The 17,284-nt window shown below is 52.9% G+C and overlaps 1 protein-coding gene and 1 long non-coding RNA gene across 2 annotated transcripts in view; both read right to left on the bottom strand.

Annotated features, from left to right (window-relative positions):
* The window catches only part of RAI1 (retinoic acid induced 1), a 69,709-nt gene that overhangs the window by 47,299 nt on the left and 5,126 nt on the right, over nt 1-17,284 (bottom strand). The gene's annotated exons all lie outside the window — the stretch shown is intronic.
* Nucleotides 11,360-15,847, bottom strand: LOC133279654 (uncharacterized). The gene is made up of 3 exons (XR_009746941.1): nt 14,394-15,847; nt 13,241-13,378; nt 11,360-12,226 (listed from the first exon to the last, which is right to left on the bottom strand). It is a non-coding gene; the product is annotated as an uncharacterized LOC133279654 (long non-coding RNA).

Raw genomic sequence — 17,284 nt, 5'->3', positions numbered from 1 at the left:
GAGGCTACTGCCATTTGCAGCACCTCACAGGTCTGACGGGTCCATCTTTGGGGAGTACACTCCATGGCATCTCATCACCCTGTGGTACCTGACCACCCTGTAGCATCTCATCTTGACCGCACCACGTGCTCCTCCTGGGCGCTGTGATCACGCACTGAGCAGCGCTCCAATCCCCGCTTCCCAACACCTCACTGTAACTCTGCTTGGAGTCACCTCTTCTATCAGGACTTCGAAGACAGCATCGCACAGAATTAAATCTCACTGCCTTTTATATGCAAACCACTGAATTTAGCCGCTAATGTCAATTCCCAGCAGAAGAGGATGGTTGGCAGTGGCGGGTGTATTACGAATACTCTTTGAGCAAACGCTGTGAGGCAGGAAACGCATCAGTCCTCATGGAAAGCTCCCCGGTTTGCTGCTGCAGGCATCTAAATGCAAAGTTCCACCATGGCTTTTTGCCTTTTGTGCTCTGTTACACACACATCCCTCTTGAACCTCCTCTTAGGAACAGCTTCCCGGCCTCTCTGCCTCGGTCACGCGGGTGTCACCGTGACCTGCAGCATCTCCATCCTTCACCAGACACTCCACTGACTTGTCGGTGAATAAAAGGCAGGGGATCAACTTGACTGGTCTCCTTGGCCGCTCTCTCCAAAGTGGTAAAAGGCTGACATAGAAAATACCCTGGGTTTCTGGGAGGCTTGCACTGAGAGAGCATTGTTCTTCCCCAGCTAAAGCCAGGAAAGAATTTACAGCCGGGCAGCACAGGGAGATTGTTCTGCTTTCTCTTTCCCGGGACAGAAAGCCAGTTTGAAACAGATTGCTAGCAGCTAAATGCAAGTTCCTTAGCAGCTTCCAGGGTGAAAATATTCCCTCTCCACATCTCCTTTTATGTCCACAACACGTTATTCCGGTGGAGGGCTCTCTTGCTAAGAAAAGCTGTGATAACTCACAGCCTTGGTCTCCAAAGCGGTTCAGGTATGGGAGCCAGCTCCCCTGCAAAGCATCCCTTGGTCCTACTCCCCAGCTGAGATGTCCTTAATTCCTCCATCTGTCCCCTCCAGGCTTCAGCTGGCTTGGCTCTCAGTCGGTGAACGCATACACGTGTAAAGCTTCTCCAGCAGCTTCAGAAGCAACGCTGCCTTCTAAGTCCCCAGCCCACTCCTGCTTGCTTCTGGGGCCTTCCATGCTAAGCTGCCTTTGTCCCACACACCGCACGCAGCCAGACAGGAGGTTCACACCAAAAGCCACCTCTCCTGCCTGCCTTTCACTGAACCAAAACACAAAACAGATGGAAAAATCAAATGCTGGCAGCGGGAAGCATGGGGGCTGCGCTTGCAGCAGCCCTCCTGGAGCTGCAGAGCGCATTCCCTCCTGCTCCTGGGTCCCAGGGCAAACCCCAGAAGGGTTACTGATGGTGAGGGGGGGATATCTTGCTATTCCCCCCTGCCAACCCTTCAGCAGCATGGAGGTGGAAGAGACAAGAGGGAAGGAAGGGAAAGCAATAGATGAGAGCAGATTGAGCGGTTCAGGATAGTCCAGGAGGAACAATTTCCTCCTCCACGCGGGATTTGCATGATGCACAGCGAATGAGGCACTGGGGTTGCAGGCTCAGTAGTGGGGGGGATGGACACTGAGCTGCTTTTCATGGAGCTCCATCCATCCCACACACTCCTTATGGAAGGAATAGCTCGTGACCACAGAATTAAGACTGTGCCCTAAGGAATGCACACCACTGCTCAGTGTAAGCTGCTCAGGTGGCCTTAATACTGGCATTTCTTACACCCTCAGCGCCTGACTTTGTAACCTTCATCATGTATTCTGAGGTGCTGTTTCACGTGTATGAGGTTATCTTCTTTTACCATGGCTTCCTCTTTTCACCAGCTTTCTAGGGTAAACAATAGCCTGACTCTTCCACATCCCTCCTTGGGAGCGCATCAGTGTCCCTAAACTTTCCTGGACCAGCATGAGACATTCAGCACAGCCACAGGGCTGTTACAGACTTGATCCCAGCTCCCTCCGGAGCCTTCCTCACCTATGGATGCTCGGAGGTCTCTCCTGCATACACAGAAGTGCCCCATAACCCCTATGCCACATGAATGCTCCACAGCAGCCAGGAAGAGAAGGAGCAGAGAGAGCCTGCAGTGGGTGTTTGTGGAGTAAAGCTCAGACTGAGTGCCTTGCCTACACTGGGCCCAGGGAGATGGATGGAGACGGAGAAGCATCCGGAAGCCTGAGAGCTCTGCATCTTCCTGCCTTTCACTTTTGCTTTCAAAGCCACAACCCTCACATCGCTGTCAAGGTGTGGGAACTTTAAAATCACTGCAGTAAGCATGGGAGGGATGGAGAAAGGAAAGGACAAAGTTATCCAACAGGAACGTGGCTCCCATGCAGGAATGCAGGCTCCCCCTTGCCAAGAGGAGCCCGAGGATTCACCAAGAAGGGTCACTGGGACAGTGAGGAGTCGCCACAAGACGTTGAGAGAGGGAGAAGGAGCAACAGGAACCACCTTAAGGGAGGGGAGCCTCCAGCAGAGCAGTTGAAATGACTTAAATGCTTTCCCAACATCGCTCCTCCACGTAAGCACTGCTGTAATTGCCCTTGGGATGTTGCACAACGAGAGGGAGGGGTGGTGCTGGCAGGGAGGGAAACGTCCCCACTGCTGCACCAAAAGCCATGCAAACCTCTGCTGTCACCGAGGGGAGACACTCGGCGCTGCTGCAGGGGCATCTCTGCCACCCTGCTGCTGGATTTAGCCCTCAAGGGGCCATCCCTTACCCAAGCTGGACTCAGTCCTCATGCCTCTGAGACACCGCGCGCTGCCCCAGGGAGCAAGAGCAAAAGGAGAGGAGGAACAGAGCCCACGGTGCACTGTGTGGCAAGAAAACAGAGGGCAAAAGCAAAGGAGAGAGATACAAGGGCTTCATTCAAGCGCTCTGTGGCTCTCTGGAAGTCTCACGCAGAGCAGCTGGTCTTGAAGACAGTTGCAAGCACGACAAGCAAGCGCAGAGGCACATTTCTGGGTGCTTTTATTAGTGGCACTCAGACAGGGGCATCCACTCGACTCCTGTGTGAAGGGAAACGGCTGACTCATTCCTTCAGAGATGCTCAAGAGCAGGGCACGGTGCTCTGGAGCTTTGGAAGCCACATCACCAGGCTCGGACACCCTGTATGTACACACGCACCAGCTAACCCATGGACGCGCCGGGTCCCTGGACAGAGCATCCACACACAGCCTTTGCTTCCAAAAGCAGCCGAGTCAAAAGGGAAACCTCTGAGAGATGCAGTCTCGAGGTTAAAACCATCTGTGGGCCACCAGCCATTAAATAGGATGCTATGCTGGTTTGCTGCTACCGGGTCTTCCGCCAGGTTCATCACTGTGCCGGCTGGGTACCATCCAGCAATGCATTAAGTGATGTGACTATTTCTGTTCTCATCACATGTTTGCTCTCCTCCTCTCCGGGGTGTGTGTTTGGGGGGGGGGGGAACCGCACATATTCATTATGGAGTGTCTTATTTTGGTAAGGCTTTTCCCTGCTGCTGGGCTGTCAGCAAAGGAAAAGGGGGGATTTTATCTTCCTAACATCCACGTACTCAGGTATTTCTGTTCGAGGAGGCAAAGTCAAAGAAATGCTAATCAAATATCCAGGAGTGCACAGTGCTGACATCTGCACCTCGCTACTATATGGCCTTTCATTAGCATTACCTAAATGTACGACCATACAAAGAGCAGATTTCCTTAGCAACAGGGCTGCCTGTTCGTGTTTCCTCCCCACTACCCCCTGCCCTTAGAAGAAAAATGACTTCAGCTCTTTTGCAAGCGCGATGCTCACAGCCGCTCCGCGATGCAGCAGTGCTATACGGCGCTGCAAGCCTTACTATATGCTGCATCTGGGACGCCTTCCTCTCTACGCCGGGATCCACGAGCCATAAAGCAACCTCTTGACTTGAGCCACAATAAAACTCTTCTCTTTTTCCTTATGGAGCATATGCAAAACAGCAGAGGAAGGGGGGGGGGGGGGGAATTATCTCCTCCAGATGACTTACAGCTCCCATCGCCGAGGGAGGATGTCCATCACGCGTGGCAGCACTTGACCACACTTGAAGCCACCTTCACCTCGGGCAGGGAGCTGCCAGCCTTCCCTCTGCCCGGATCTGGGCCAAGGAAGCCTGAACACTTCCATCCTCTGCGCTCTCCCCCGGTGCCACAGCCTGGTGCGCTGGGCTATTTTAGGAGCTCGTCTGGTAGACTGGCACACACACACACACACACACACACACACCCCGCGCTGCTGGGAACTCCCTGCTTCTGTTTCAGACAAGACTGGAGGCAGGGAGCCTGCTGGGACTCACCCTTGTGATTCCCAAGGTCTGACCCTCCTCTCGCTGAGTCAAATGGGATTAGTCCCAATTAGCACCGGTGAAACGGGAGCAGAACCGTGCCCTCCCCGGCATCTCAACCCCCTCTGGGTGACCATGAAACCTTCCCCTCCACGCTCCAGCTATGCCCCTGCTTTTCACCCCCCCCCCCCCGGGTCGCCATTCCCTGCCTTTTCCACACGGATATGCTCTCCCTTTGCCATTATGATAGGGTCTTTGATTGCACGATCGCATAACTATAATGAGACAAATATTTATTTTGCAGATATGGGTTAATCAGACCGAAGGTATAGAAATATTTCATGCGCTAATCAGAGTACCTTCAGCAATCAGGATAGTAAATAACCCAGGTAAATTAACATAGGAGAGTTCCCTTATCAGGTTTTAGTCTAAGATATATGTGCATTAAGGACTAATTTGCTCTCCCCCCTCACATTTGGGCTGGAGCCCAAAGATGAGGTTCCAACCAAGGGTCCCTCCCATCAGCTTTCGCAGGGGCTGCGCGGGCTTTGCTCCCAGCAGGATCAGACGCCGGGATGAATATTCAGCAGCGCCTTTGTTTTCTAGGCTCTGCACCTTTAAATTTCCAAGGGCTCCGCTGTTTGCCAGCTCAGACAGCCTCTTTGCATTCAGTTCGCTGCGAGCTGACACACAAGACACCATGAAGCAAGGTTGTGTCTCCTGCTCCGAGCCCTTCACGCCGCCCTGGCAGCCTTCAGGGGCCGTATTCAGAGCCACGAGTAATTAGTGAATTCCTCCTGCCCCTGCACAGCCCTGTACACGGCTCCTCATGTTAGGTTGGCACGGGCTGGTTGGCCAGACGTGGTGCCAAGAGCGGAGGTGATGCAGTGCCTGTAAGGATGCTCGGCTTCCGCGCGGGTCCAGAGGGGTTGAGAGCAATAGGAGCAAAGCGGGAGCCCAATGGGCCATCCCGGGATGCTCACCCAAGCTCCTGCAGTCCTAGGAGATACCTTATGTGTGAGTGCACAGATCCCTCAGCCTCAGTGTCCCTTGCTCAACCCAAAAGCGCTCTTCCAAGTGCATTTTGCTCCCAGAGAGGCAACCCGGAAGACCTGGACATTCTGCCCTTGCCTCTGTGGCGTTTTGGGATGCCTGAGAACAAAAAAGCACCGGAGGGATGGCAGGCATTAGAGTAACGATGGTGACAAATTTAATTAGAGCAGGAAGCTCTGGAGTGGATTTCAGATGGCAACATGGCATTTTGTGTGAAAGCATTGCCTTTGCTCCCCCCCCTTTCCCTCCACTGCTCCATCCAAACCCACCCCACCCCGCGGGATGCATCCCTCTAATTTTCCCACATGTCGTCCCCTTCATCCCTCTCCCCCCCCCCCCCCTTTTTCCTTGGACCAACACATTCCCGCGGTCTGGAAAATGCAACCGTGGAGCAATTCAATCATCCAGCGGCCAGATGTGCAACAGTATATCCAACATGTCATTCAAAGGACCCCTTCAGTGGAGCCGAGGCATGCTATCCCGCAATCTTAACTCATACATCCTGGGGCCCTGGAGGAGGTGATGGATGTATACAATTCCCTTTCCTACAGCTGTGGTCCCTTTGAGAAGGGGGCATCCAGCCTCAACAATAGCCCCGCTGTTGCTTTCAAGACAAGAACCTCTTCAGACAAACCGGGCTTAATCCTGACCCTGCTTATGCCCGCATGGACCCTGTTGAGGTCGGTGGGGTTGAGGAGCCAAGGGCTGGGAACAGGAGCCAGCCTTGTCTGCTGCTTCACCTTGTGCTACAGCCACCGAGAAACCTTGGTAACTGGTTGGAATGTAAGCACCTTGGGGACAAAAAGGCAAGCGGAGAGGAGCAGGTAATAAGATTTCTAACTGGTGCTGGCAGAAAGAAGGAAGTAATAGAACAGTTTAATTAATCTATGCCTATTAGCGTTATTAAAGAAAACAGGGAGCTATCGGAGATTTACCTCGGAGAATATCATCAAACGGGGACCTTCTGCAGGGAATTTGATGTCTCTGGGCCCAATTTATAACCAGCACGGAGGTGTGGTGTTAGTGACAGCCAGTGCTGAAATGTCACAGCGCTTAGAAGTCATTAGCTGGGGACACAGGGAGAGAGGCAGAGAGGATGGAGGAGGGGACAAGGGAGAAATGGGGAAGGAAGGAGAAGGAATTAATTGAATTAAAAATATCTTCTCGAGCCTGCCTCTTGATTTGTGTGGTTCTGGGGGCCTGGCGGAGCTGCCGAGGACAGGGTGGAAGGAAAATCAAGGTTGCTGAGGCTTTTTGAAGCTGATGAGAGGAGGGGGGGAGAAAACCCCCACATAAGCACACTTTTCATGTTCAGGAAGATAAATCCCCATTTTCTCAGTCTCAAGACAATCCAGTTATTTACTGACAGTTTTACTGCGAAATAAAAAGGGCTTTAAGCTCCTTTCTACGTGATGTCTCCATAGCCTGAATATTATTAGATCCCAGGCTTGGTGCAGCTGGAGTTTTGGTTAATAAATTTAACGTCATTAGACAGAAAAGCCTTCGACTGAATGTTGCAATGCTTTTTTCCTCCCCTTTGCCGTTGCAGTCAGACTGTCTGTAGGTGGTAAGAATCAAAAGAAAGGAAGTACGCTTGGCAAATAAGGGAGTGCTATAAAAAGGGTTCACTCAGGCTCGAGGGTGTTTCACCCACAGACAAAGCAAGGCTGAGCCCCCCACGGTGGATGCACCTCATCACGGTTCCCTGCATCCCTGTGATTCCATAGGGATGGAGAGCTTTGGGGTGCTTGGTCCACTCGAGGGGATGGCCATGCCGAGGGCAGCGAGGTATGGGGTGGTGGTGATACCCCAAGGAGCGTGGCACCGATGCTATGATGTTCAGGGTTTGTTTTAGTGCCACCACCAAGGGTGGCTTTTCCAAGAGGGAAAAATCATCTTTTCCACCCAAAGTCTGCCTTAGGGCTATGGAAAGGATAAGGTCTGGCATTGGTGGGACAAGGAACAGCAACTTTAAGGTCCTTTCCAACCCTAACTATTCCATGATTCTATGATGGGGTGAGCAAGGAGAAGACAGACAGTGGTGAGGCTTCTGCCCTCCTGCCCAGCGAGCCCCTCTGGACCCTTGGAGTGGGGCTCACTCCCATGGAGGGAAAGCTCCCACCCTAAACCAGGCAGATCCATGCAGGTCCAGGCAAGACCCTGCTCTCCACCTTGAGTCTCCCCCTTCCACCTCATCTCCTCACGTCTTGCTGCCTTCCCACCATGGCCATGCACCTCCTCCTGCCAGGAAACATTGTGGGGAGCTGGTCCCTGAAGATCAGCTAAAACATGTCCTACATGGTGGGTTTCTAACCCCAAAACCCCATGGGTGTCAGGGACAACAGGAAAAGGGGTTGATGGTGGAGCAGAACCACTCACACAGCAGCCCTGCAGCCATGAGTTTCACCCCAGGCAGAAAGAGCCTCCAGGATGAGCCCTTTTACAAGGGAAATAGTGGTGTTTGGAAGGGGAGGAGCAGAGGAGGGGTCTCGAGGAGATAGCAAGGGGCTATCCAGGACCATGCAGGGATGGCTGCAGAGCCGGGGGCTGCCGGCACGGGAAGGAAGTGGTGGCTGTGGGAGTAACGTCAGGAAGAGCCTCCGCTGGGGCCCATGCGGGCAGGGAGAAGGGAAGAGCAGAGCGTTCATGGGATGGGGATGGGGAGGAAGCGCTCGAGGAGGAGGAGGTCGTGGGGAAGGGTTTGGTGTGGGGATACGGGTGACGGGAGCACCAACCACTGCTGGATTCGGTTCATTCCCTAAAGCAGGTTCCAAAAGAGGCTCTTTCTCCATTGCAAAATCCCCCCCCGTCCGGTGTCTAACAGCAAAACAAACAACCACAAGAAGCCAGGGCGGGTAATTAGCAGCAGATGGCTTGCGATAACAGGTACCTTCATACCTGTGCACCCCTGCCTAAGAGCCTTCCCACTTGGAGGTGCTCCCAGATCCGGCGGCGGAACAATCGCAGCCCGGCTCGAGGCACGGATACGGGAGTGCAGACAGCAGCGCCGTGAGCTGCTTTAGGGAAATCCAGCTCCGAGCCAAGTCAATGCATGCAGAGTCATTAATCTAGGTCTAGTGCCAATAGGGATGGCTTTGCATTAGCGCCGGGCCCCTTTGTAGTTCAGACAATCAGTCGTATTCAAACAGCGCGAGATAACACTGCAGAAAGCTGAGACCATCGCAGCTCATTCCTCCTGTAAGGGGCGGGGGGAGAGGATTTACAGGCAAAATAGCATTGCATTAATGGCACTGCTCAGTATTCCGCACAGACGCCGGCGGATAATGTCTTTGCAAACTAACTGCAATAAATTAATTAAATTAATCTACTCTGCTGCGCTCGTCCCCACCCAACATCAAATCCAAGGATGAGCGGGGCTTGCCTTATCCTCCATAGCCTCCGAAAGAATCTGATCTCACTTGCTCCAGAGTTTCTGAGGCACTGAATTGCAAAGTACCACCTGCCTCACTAAACTAATCACCAGCCTGGTGGTTTAGATCACATCAGTTTTACATGTAATTAAGACTGTCCAGGAGGGCATGCAGCTGCTTACATGGTCGTTCCCTCTTATACAGCAACGTGCCTCCTGCTCAGATAGGTGCAATTAAACAAGCCTGTTCACAGTCATTAAGCATTAATGCACCTCATTAGCATAAGAACTGGAAGAAGCTTTGATGCAGGGAACCCCGCAGGAGAAGGAGATAGAGAGAGATGTACAGACAGACAGGAAGGCGAAAGGCTGGGCCACCACCTCCTCCTGGCCCCGACCAACCATTCCAGCTCCATTTCTCCAAAGCAATGAGCCATGCCGTGCCCTCCTCCCCACAAATGGGACTGGGTTATCTTTCTCTCCCCATCCCCCTCTATCTAAATTATGCTGGTGGAAAGAAAAAAACCCACCCCAACAACCCACCAAACTGTTGGGATATTAACCTAGCGAATCCATTAATAAGCTGAACTCTCTGTTGGCTTTGACACAGCGCACTAAAGCTTTAAAGAGACAGGGCCCCAGACACTGGAGATAGGGGCAGAGACAACAGCGCTAACAAAGAGCCACTGTTGCCACGGCCGTGGCCATCTCGGGTAGGTCCAGCTGTCTTTGGTGTTCTGTTTTCCAGACACAAAGAGCAGACTGAACCGTTTTGGTCTGAATGGCTTTCATTTGATGGTAGGGAAAATGAGAGGGAAGAAAGAACCTAAGTAAAGTGTCCAGGAGAGAAAAAAAAAAACCATAAAAGAGGGGAAAAGAAAGAAAAGAGCAGGGTGTGCTGCAGGTCTTCAGTGGTGAGAAAGGCAGCACAAAATGGGGCTGTCTCAGGGCGCAGGGGATGTGATTTCGGAGCAAGGAAGAACTGTGGGTAAGGAAGATGCCTGCTCCAAGGGAGCCAGGATGGATGCTGCCCGTCTCTGACATCCTTGCCCAATGCTTTGCACAGGTCTCTGAGCACTGCCAGCCCACAGACAACAAACAGCTTGTCTGACTTGGGTTTAATCCCCAGGGAACGACCTGGGGTTGTGCAGCTCCTGGCACCGCCAGGCTCAGAGCCCATGAGGAGAAATGGGCTTGGAAGCAGGAAGTGAATCAGCTGGAAAAAGTGAATCTCCAAGTGAAAGGGCTTCAAGGAGCCACCAGGCTCACGTGCTGCCATGGGGCTGCTGCAAATCCACCCCTCGGCCCAAACCGTACCCCAAGGCTCTATCCCAGGATGGGATGGGGAGGTACCCACCATGAACAACCCTTCCGCTGCAGCCTCACGATGCCCAAGTCATGCCCTTGGAGAGCTCAAACCTGCACCCCACAGGATTGAAAACCAGACCTGAAATGCCCATTCCAGATGACTCTGCCATAAAGCACAGCTCTGAGAGGTAGAAATGGAAGCTGAGCCTAGTTAAAGCTGTAGACCCACCCACTGGAGAGCCACGTAAGCTCATCCCTACAATATCCTCTCTGGCCCTCCATCTAGTCCAGTTCCTAAGTGATAAAAGCATCCACGACTGCAGCTCTCATCTGGGAAGCAGAACAAACAACCCAAGCAGATCTTACCACTGGGAAATGGTTTCTAAGGGTCTCCCGAGATACCCTCTTTCCTACGCTCATTCCATTAGTGCTGTGCATGCTCCATTGTCCCAGTCTCTCCCTCCTTAGCGGTTACATCCTACAAGCACAAACAGATTTCGAATCCCCTGTAGCTATTTGGCCCACGTTGGTAATAATTTTCCCTCCTTGAGCACCTTTTATCTAGAGCTCTGGAAGCATCTCCCTGGCATTAATAGTTATTAGCTTCTATGCAACGTAGGGTTCGCGCCGTTACAGTTTACGGCTGAAGGGAACTCAGGCACAGCCCAGCCAAGCGGTGCATCCGCTGGTACCCCATCGCATGGCACAAGGGATGGTGGCGTTCAGCTCCGTGCTGAATCCATGTTCCATCAGCCCCCAAATGATTTGCCAGCCGCGTCAGCGAGAGGAAGAGATCCCAGGTTTGTGCCTGAGTCACCAAACCCACTGTTTTCCCTTCTGCGCCTACAGGAGTCAACGGGAAGTCTCCTATGGACGGCAATGGGGAATTGATGTTTTTTGAGTCATTTGGAACAGCTTTTTGGGGGTGTTTTTTTGGGGGGGTGTGAAGAGGCTTTTAGGGCACAGCCGTTTTGCTAAACCAAGGAGCCAGGCTTTTACCCAGCAACAGGCTGGGAAAATGACTGATGGAGACCATGACCCCGGTGAACCACAGCCTTGCTCCCCCAAGTCCCTTCCCATTTGCCTTTTGTGATTACAATTAGCAGTGGGGGCCGGCAGGTGTGTGTGTGGGGGGGAAATAAACCAACATAAAGTAAAAGCCCCCTCCTTGCCCCTCTGCCACCCCTCATTGTCTGCGTGAGGCTGGCTGAGGCTCCGCACACTGCAGTCCTCTGCCCATTGTACTGCTGAGAACATGCGAACAGACGCTCTCGGGCGATGGGTTTTATTGAACGCAACTTCAATGGCAAATGGAGAGAGAAGGAGAAGGAGGGGGGGGGGGAATGGAAAGAAGGGAGGGAAAAAAAAATACCCAGCCTTGAAAATCCATGCCAAAAAAAGAGAGGTGGGGAGAGTGTTTTTTAATGCAATCAATGGCTCCTTCCTATAACTCTGCCTGTTGTGAGGAAATCTCTTTCCAGTAGCAGCCAGCAGCAGTCCCAAGGCTGTGACATTGCTGTAACGCTTGGAGCTCAGCTCTCTATCTCTGGCAGCAGCCCCGTCTTTTTGTCATTATTGGCTGTGATTGCAGGGGGTGCACGCCAGCTCGCCCAGTCCTCGGATATTGCTGCCTTTCCCCTCCCTCTGGACAGCCTGCCCTCCGAGAGGAGGTTGGGGAGGAGATGGGGGTGAAAAGAAGGAGCTGAATTCCCTCTGCCTCCCTTGAGTAAGCGCCTACCCAAGCCCGCATGGGTAGGCAGAGGTCCCCACGGCCCTTTTCGGAAAGCTCATTAGGGAAGTAGTGACAGATGCATTAGCTATTAAAAATAAAGGGATGGGGAAGGGGAAGGGGGGGGGGGGAAGAAGCTATCATGGAACTTTTAAAGGCAGCAGCAGCAGCAGCAGCCGCCCGACAGTTTTATTGCTGTCAGATCCATGTTTTCCTTTAGCGGGCACGTTGCAAAGCAGGAGAGGTTTGGGCAAGTATGTGACGCATGCAAGCTCTTCCCGAGCTCTCCGCGCTGCCAATGAGCCAGCCGGGGTATTTCTCACACCTCCAAAACGGAGCTGCTAGCTCTGCCCATTGCCACTGCGGCCACTCGTCCCCCCTCATCCACCCCAGTGCCTCTGGAAAGCTTTAGGAATGGGCACGTCCGGCTGTATGGGAAGGAAAGGAAGAGCCTGCCAGGATGCCACAGGGAGGGCAGAAAGACGGGCGTCAGCTGCTGCCATCTCTGACACTGAGCTGCAGGCTGGAGAGGACAGGTCTTGGCATGAGATGTTCCCTCCTGATCTAAGCAGAGGCCGCTGAGATGGTGATAGAGTCCTGCGTGCCAGGACCTGCTGTCCCTGCAAGCCCCGGCAGTGAAAGGATGGGTACAGATCCCATTGTGCAACTGCATCAGATGTGCTATCAAGCTCCCTCTGCCCCATCTGAGGCCCCCCGTTGCTCCAGCAGAAGACGACAACCCCGCAGAGCTTGGGGAACACACGCTAGAGGGGTGCACAACAGCGGGAGGAATCACCTCCCTGCACCGAGGGTGAGCAACACATCTGCCACCATAGCCCCTGCAGAGGGACTGGTACCAAGCATGGGGCAGGGTGGGGAATGGTGGGTGCTGGATGAAGATGGGATGCTCTGGATGGTGATGTGGGCCGGTGAGCTGTGGTGGGAAAGAGGTAGACGATGGGAAGGATGGGGAGGCAGGATCAAGGCGATGATGTGGGATTGGTTACCCCTTCCTATGAACCAAAGAGGCCACCACTGCTCCTACACCTGCCTGAAGAGCAGAGCCCAGGTAATAAGAGGAGAACAGATGTTGCACCTGCATGTGGGCTCCTGAGCAGTGCCAGATGAGCTGGAATTCACATCTGAGCCGCAACAGCAAAGCTCTTCCCGCAGACAGCGGAGGGAAGCATGGATCAAAACGCCACTTCCACAACCACGCTCCCAGCGCCAGGTCCCGCCTCCACAATGGACCACCCTCATCACTACAGGATACCCATGCCAGGCGCAAGCAGGCCCTTTCCAAGCCCTCAGCACCCTTCAAAAAGGGGCATAGCTATTACAAAAGCAAACCATGGCGGTATTCGGAGGCAGCCATCAGCTTGTGCCCCCCAAATCTCCCCTGCTGCCACCTCCTGACTGCAGTCAGGAGGCAGAAACCTCACCGGAGGAAACCAGCATCAGCAGCAACCACCCCTCCTCGGTTGAGTTTTCAATGGCTCTCGGATCTCTTCAAACAAATCCAAAGGCACCGATCCTATTGTGTGCATCAATCTTTGCAGCGGGGCCTGCACGCCTCCACACTATTGATAAAGAGAAACGAGTCTTAAATATTTAATGAGCGAATAAACCCGTTAAGAGGATATGATTAACTGCACGCCACAGCTCTGCATTTAAGGTGTCCCTGCTGTACCTTTAGAGGGGTTTTATTTTGAAGGGAAACGGGCAGCAGCAGCTGGTGGAAGCGAGCAGCCGGGGTGTGCGGGTGCCGCACGAACAGCACCGCTCCACTCTGCAAGCATAAATATGCCATGGGAGCCCGTGGTATAGAAGGAGGGGGGCTCTATTGACTCAGCCTGATGGCGAGGGGCAGAGAATAAAGCCAAGGAGGTTTTACAAGAGGTGGCAGGAGCCAGGCTGTGGGTTAGAGAGAACATCTGAACTCTGCACCTTTCCGTCTCGCCTCGCTGGGAGGGGGATGCTGAAGGAGGGGGATCGGGAGACCTTGGAGCTATTTCCAGCTGCACCAAGGAGCTGGAGCGTGACCTTGGGCAAGTCACTTACGGTCACCCTCTGCCTGGGGCGAGACAACCGGAGTCTTGTCTGCTGCTGCGGGGGCGGATGGAGGCAGTGTGGGCAGGCAGGCTGGTGGCACGGTCCTTCCGTCCTCCAAACCTCAGCCCGGGGCAGGGTACCACCTCACCGCCACGCACAGGCCAGCCCACAGGATGCTCCTTGGGCACGCAGGGAGCCACCGGTGGCAGACTTCATGAAACCAAGGGCTATAAATGTTCTTTTGCTCTGTGACTTTTTTAGGATGCTAAATTATTTTGCTCGTTATTGCAAGGGGAATAATACAAAAACAAGCCACCGTGAATCATCGCTCCAGGTTTTAGATATGTTAAATGTAGCTGTTTTGGTGCCACCTTTTTGTTTATATTCTCCAAATGTGCTTCTTGCCAACAAGTTACCGGCAGGGATTTGTTTGGCCAGGAAAAGGGGATAAAAAAAAAAGACAAACTGTTAATTTTAAGTGGCAGAAGATATGGGAAGAAAGTGAATTCCCAATTCTTAATTGCAACAGTGCCTTCCCCAAACTTGAAGGCTAAAGATGAAGCCTTGCCCAATCGGGAAGCCAAACGCCATCACGTGATGTAAGATCCCAATTAAAACGACTCCTGTTCTTGAGCCTGAGTATCCACCAAAGAGCAAAGACCCGCGAATTATTTGTGGAAATCATCTGGAGAACAATTTGGGATAATGAATGCAATGGGGGAAATGGAAATCACTTGGAATACTTAATGCAACTACCAAAAATCCCAAACTGTTTGTGACTGGAGAAGAGGTGAAACACGTGGGATAGACCCCTTCTCCCAGTCCTGCCACCACCAGCGATTATTACACACGAAGGATGCCCCTGTATGGCTGTAAATGCAGCAGAAATTAGCTATAGTGACTGATGGACAGATGGAAGTCATGCTTGGAAATACACCTAATCGAAGAGGCTGCGCTACCATGGCCAAGCAAGGGACCCACAAGCCCGTGACCTAGTATAAATCAGGGCAAAATAACTCAGATGTACAAAGCAACCCCAAGCAGGAGGAAGGGATGCTCTGGGTGATGCAGCCGAGCAGAGAGCAGCTGGAGAGGAAGAGGCACATAGCCCTGACACACGCTGGCCAAATCCCAAGGGGTGCTAGCGCGGAGTGACATAGAGGATGAGCATGTGCATGGTGTGATTGCAGCTGGTAGAAGGGGTGGGAGATGCCTGCTCCCCTCCTGTGCATGGCCAGTGAGCAGGGAGGCAGCAGCAGGGGAAGGAGAGGGTCCAGGTAGGTCTGGATAGAACATGGGGGGGGGGGGGGTGATGCTTCACCAAATGCTGGCTCTGCAATGAGAAATACCAGCTAGAGACCGTGAGCATCCAGACATCTGCAGGGTCTGAAGCTGAGAGCCAAGCCTTCACCAGATCCCACTCTGTCTCGGCCACCTCTCCTCAAGCCCTAGGCTAAGCCAAACTCTGTCTTCACCCCAAGAGCTGCTCCCCATGGAGCTCTCAGAGAGAGCAGGACCAGAGAAGCAGGCATCTGCTGAAACCTGAATGGTCTTTCTTGCCCAGAAGCCAAACTCCACATCTCGGTTCGATTTACTTTATCACAGCATCAGGTTTGCATTGCATCTACCAGCACTGAGCATGGGGGCCAAACCCTCACCAGGCTTCCTTTTCTACCAACAGGATTCATCTGGGAGGAAGGAGCTGAAGAGAGAAGGCAGGGAGAGTTTGGAAGGCAGGAATAAGTAGAGGAGAGAGGATGCTGGAGGACCTTGGGGACCAGTGCAGCGCATGGAGGAGCTGGGAGAAGGCACCAACAAAGGGAGGCTGGGCAGGTGATGCTGAGGATGCAGTATGGTGACACTGCTGAGAAGGGAACAAGGGTCCCCGAGCAGCACTGATGGAAGGGTCCAGCCATGCCACTTCAATAACACCTTCTTCCTCTCTGACACACAGGCAGGGAGACGCTGGGCCTCTTCCTGCCCAAATACAGCATGCAAGGCAGTGCAGCAGCGGTAGAGATGAAGCTTTTTTACACCCCAGCCTGGTCATCTGACAGTTATGAGGGTAACAAAAGGGTACAGCCCGATCACAAGACAGGCTGACAATGCATCTTCCCCTTCTGGGAAGGAAAGTCAAACACCAAAGTTGTGGAAGGAACCACTTTGTATCTTCCTTTGCCTGCAGTTTGACGTGTGGAGAGATGGGTCCCCTCATCTTCCTTTGAGATGAAAGAGGAAAGGAAAATGCAGAAAATGCTGCCTTTTAGGTGCAAGAATTGTTCCAATGTCTCAGGTCAAACATTCCCCAAAGCTTCTGTTGCGCTATCGTAAGAAAGCAGAGCCCGGATCTCTTGAATTCACTTGAATTCAGGATGTTTCTTTCAATTCCTAGCAGCATTTCAACAAGCCTGGCTGAGTATGCACAGGCAAGCCTGGCTGCGAGATGCCTGGACTGAAGCATCAAGAGAAGCACTCAGGAACTGAGAGTCATTATTTGTTATTAACTCACCCAGCATCTGTGATTTCTTACATGTTATTTGGCTGCGGAGCGAAACAGCTCCTGAAAAACACAGGGAAAAGTGAACCATCCACCAGTGTGGGATCATCCTTCCAGTGGATTCTAGTAGGGAACCAGCAACTGGATCAACAGCAACTAAGACTGCCCTGGTAGCGTCAGGGTTTTCTTCTTGTGCCCCTTTATTTACCATAGATTCCCACTGCGGGAAGCAGCCCCTGCAGAGATCACCCTGCTCCTGCCTCCTGCTTTTCCAGGTTCATGGGTATGGTACTCAGCTGGTTTCAGATATCCCTGTGGAGCAGAGTCCCTTTGGAAGGCCGTTCCAGGCAGGAAACTGCGGCTCTTCCTGGTCAGAGAACTGCATGGGAAAAATCAGTTTCTCTTTCCCTTAGAAAAGCCTCCCACCGGCACGGACCTGGCTAGCACAGTGATTCCCATAATGATTTTTTAGGGATAGAGATTTGCTGGGATAATGAGGTGAACAGGACACTTCTACCCCCCAGTTCTCTTACAGCACTTGCACGTTATCTCACTGACTGCAGGGGAAACCAAGGCACAGAGCTCACTCTGAGATGGCTCCAGCAGCATTGCCAATTGCATTTGGGTTCTCCAGTGATGCTTCCCAAGTGCTGCAATACCATCCTATCACCCACAGCCCAGCTGAGCTTCCCCAAGGTACCCAGTGAGGGATGTCCTGCATCCCCTCTGCCCCCAGCTCAGCCACCATGAGCCACTGGCCTCGGCCCCTCTCTCTTGTCTCTGGTACCCAATGGTACCTCTCCCAGCAGCCAGGCTCAGCCCCACTGATGCTCAGGGTACCACCTTTCCCCACACCATCCCCAGGAGAGCATCCCGACGGGGCTCGAGCATCTCCATCACGTCTGGTGACAGCAGGGCGGACAATGACATTTGCTGC

This window comes from Pezoporus flaviventris, unplaced genomic scaffold (assembly GCF_033815535.1).
Source record: "Pezoporus flaviventris isolate CSIRO_AGI_PZ_B2104156 unplaced genomic scaffold, CSIRO_AGI_Pfla_v1 ptg000078l, whole genome shotgun sequence".
Taxonomy (NCBI): Eukaryota; Metazoa; Chordata; class Aves; order Psittaciformes; family Psittacidae; genus Pezoporus; species Pezoporus flaviventris.
This window is presented reverse-complemented; position numbering and strand designations above follow the sequence as displayed.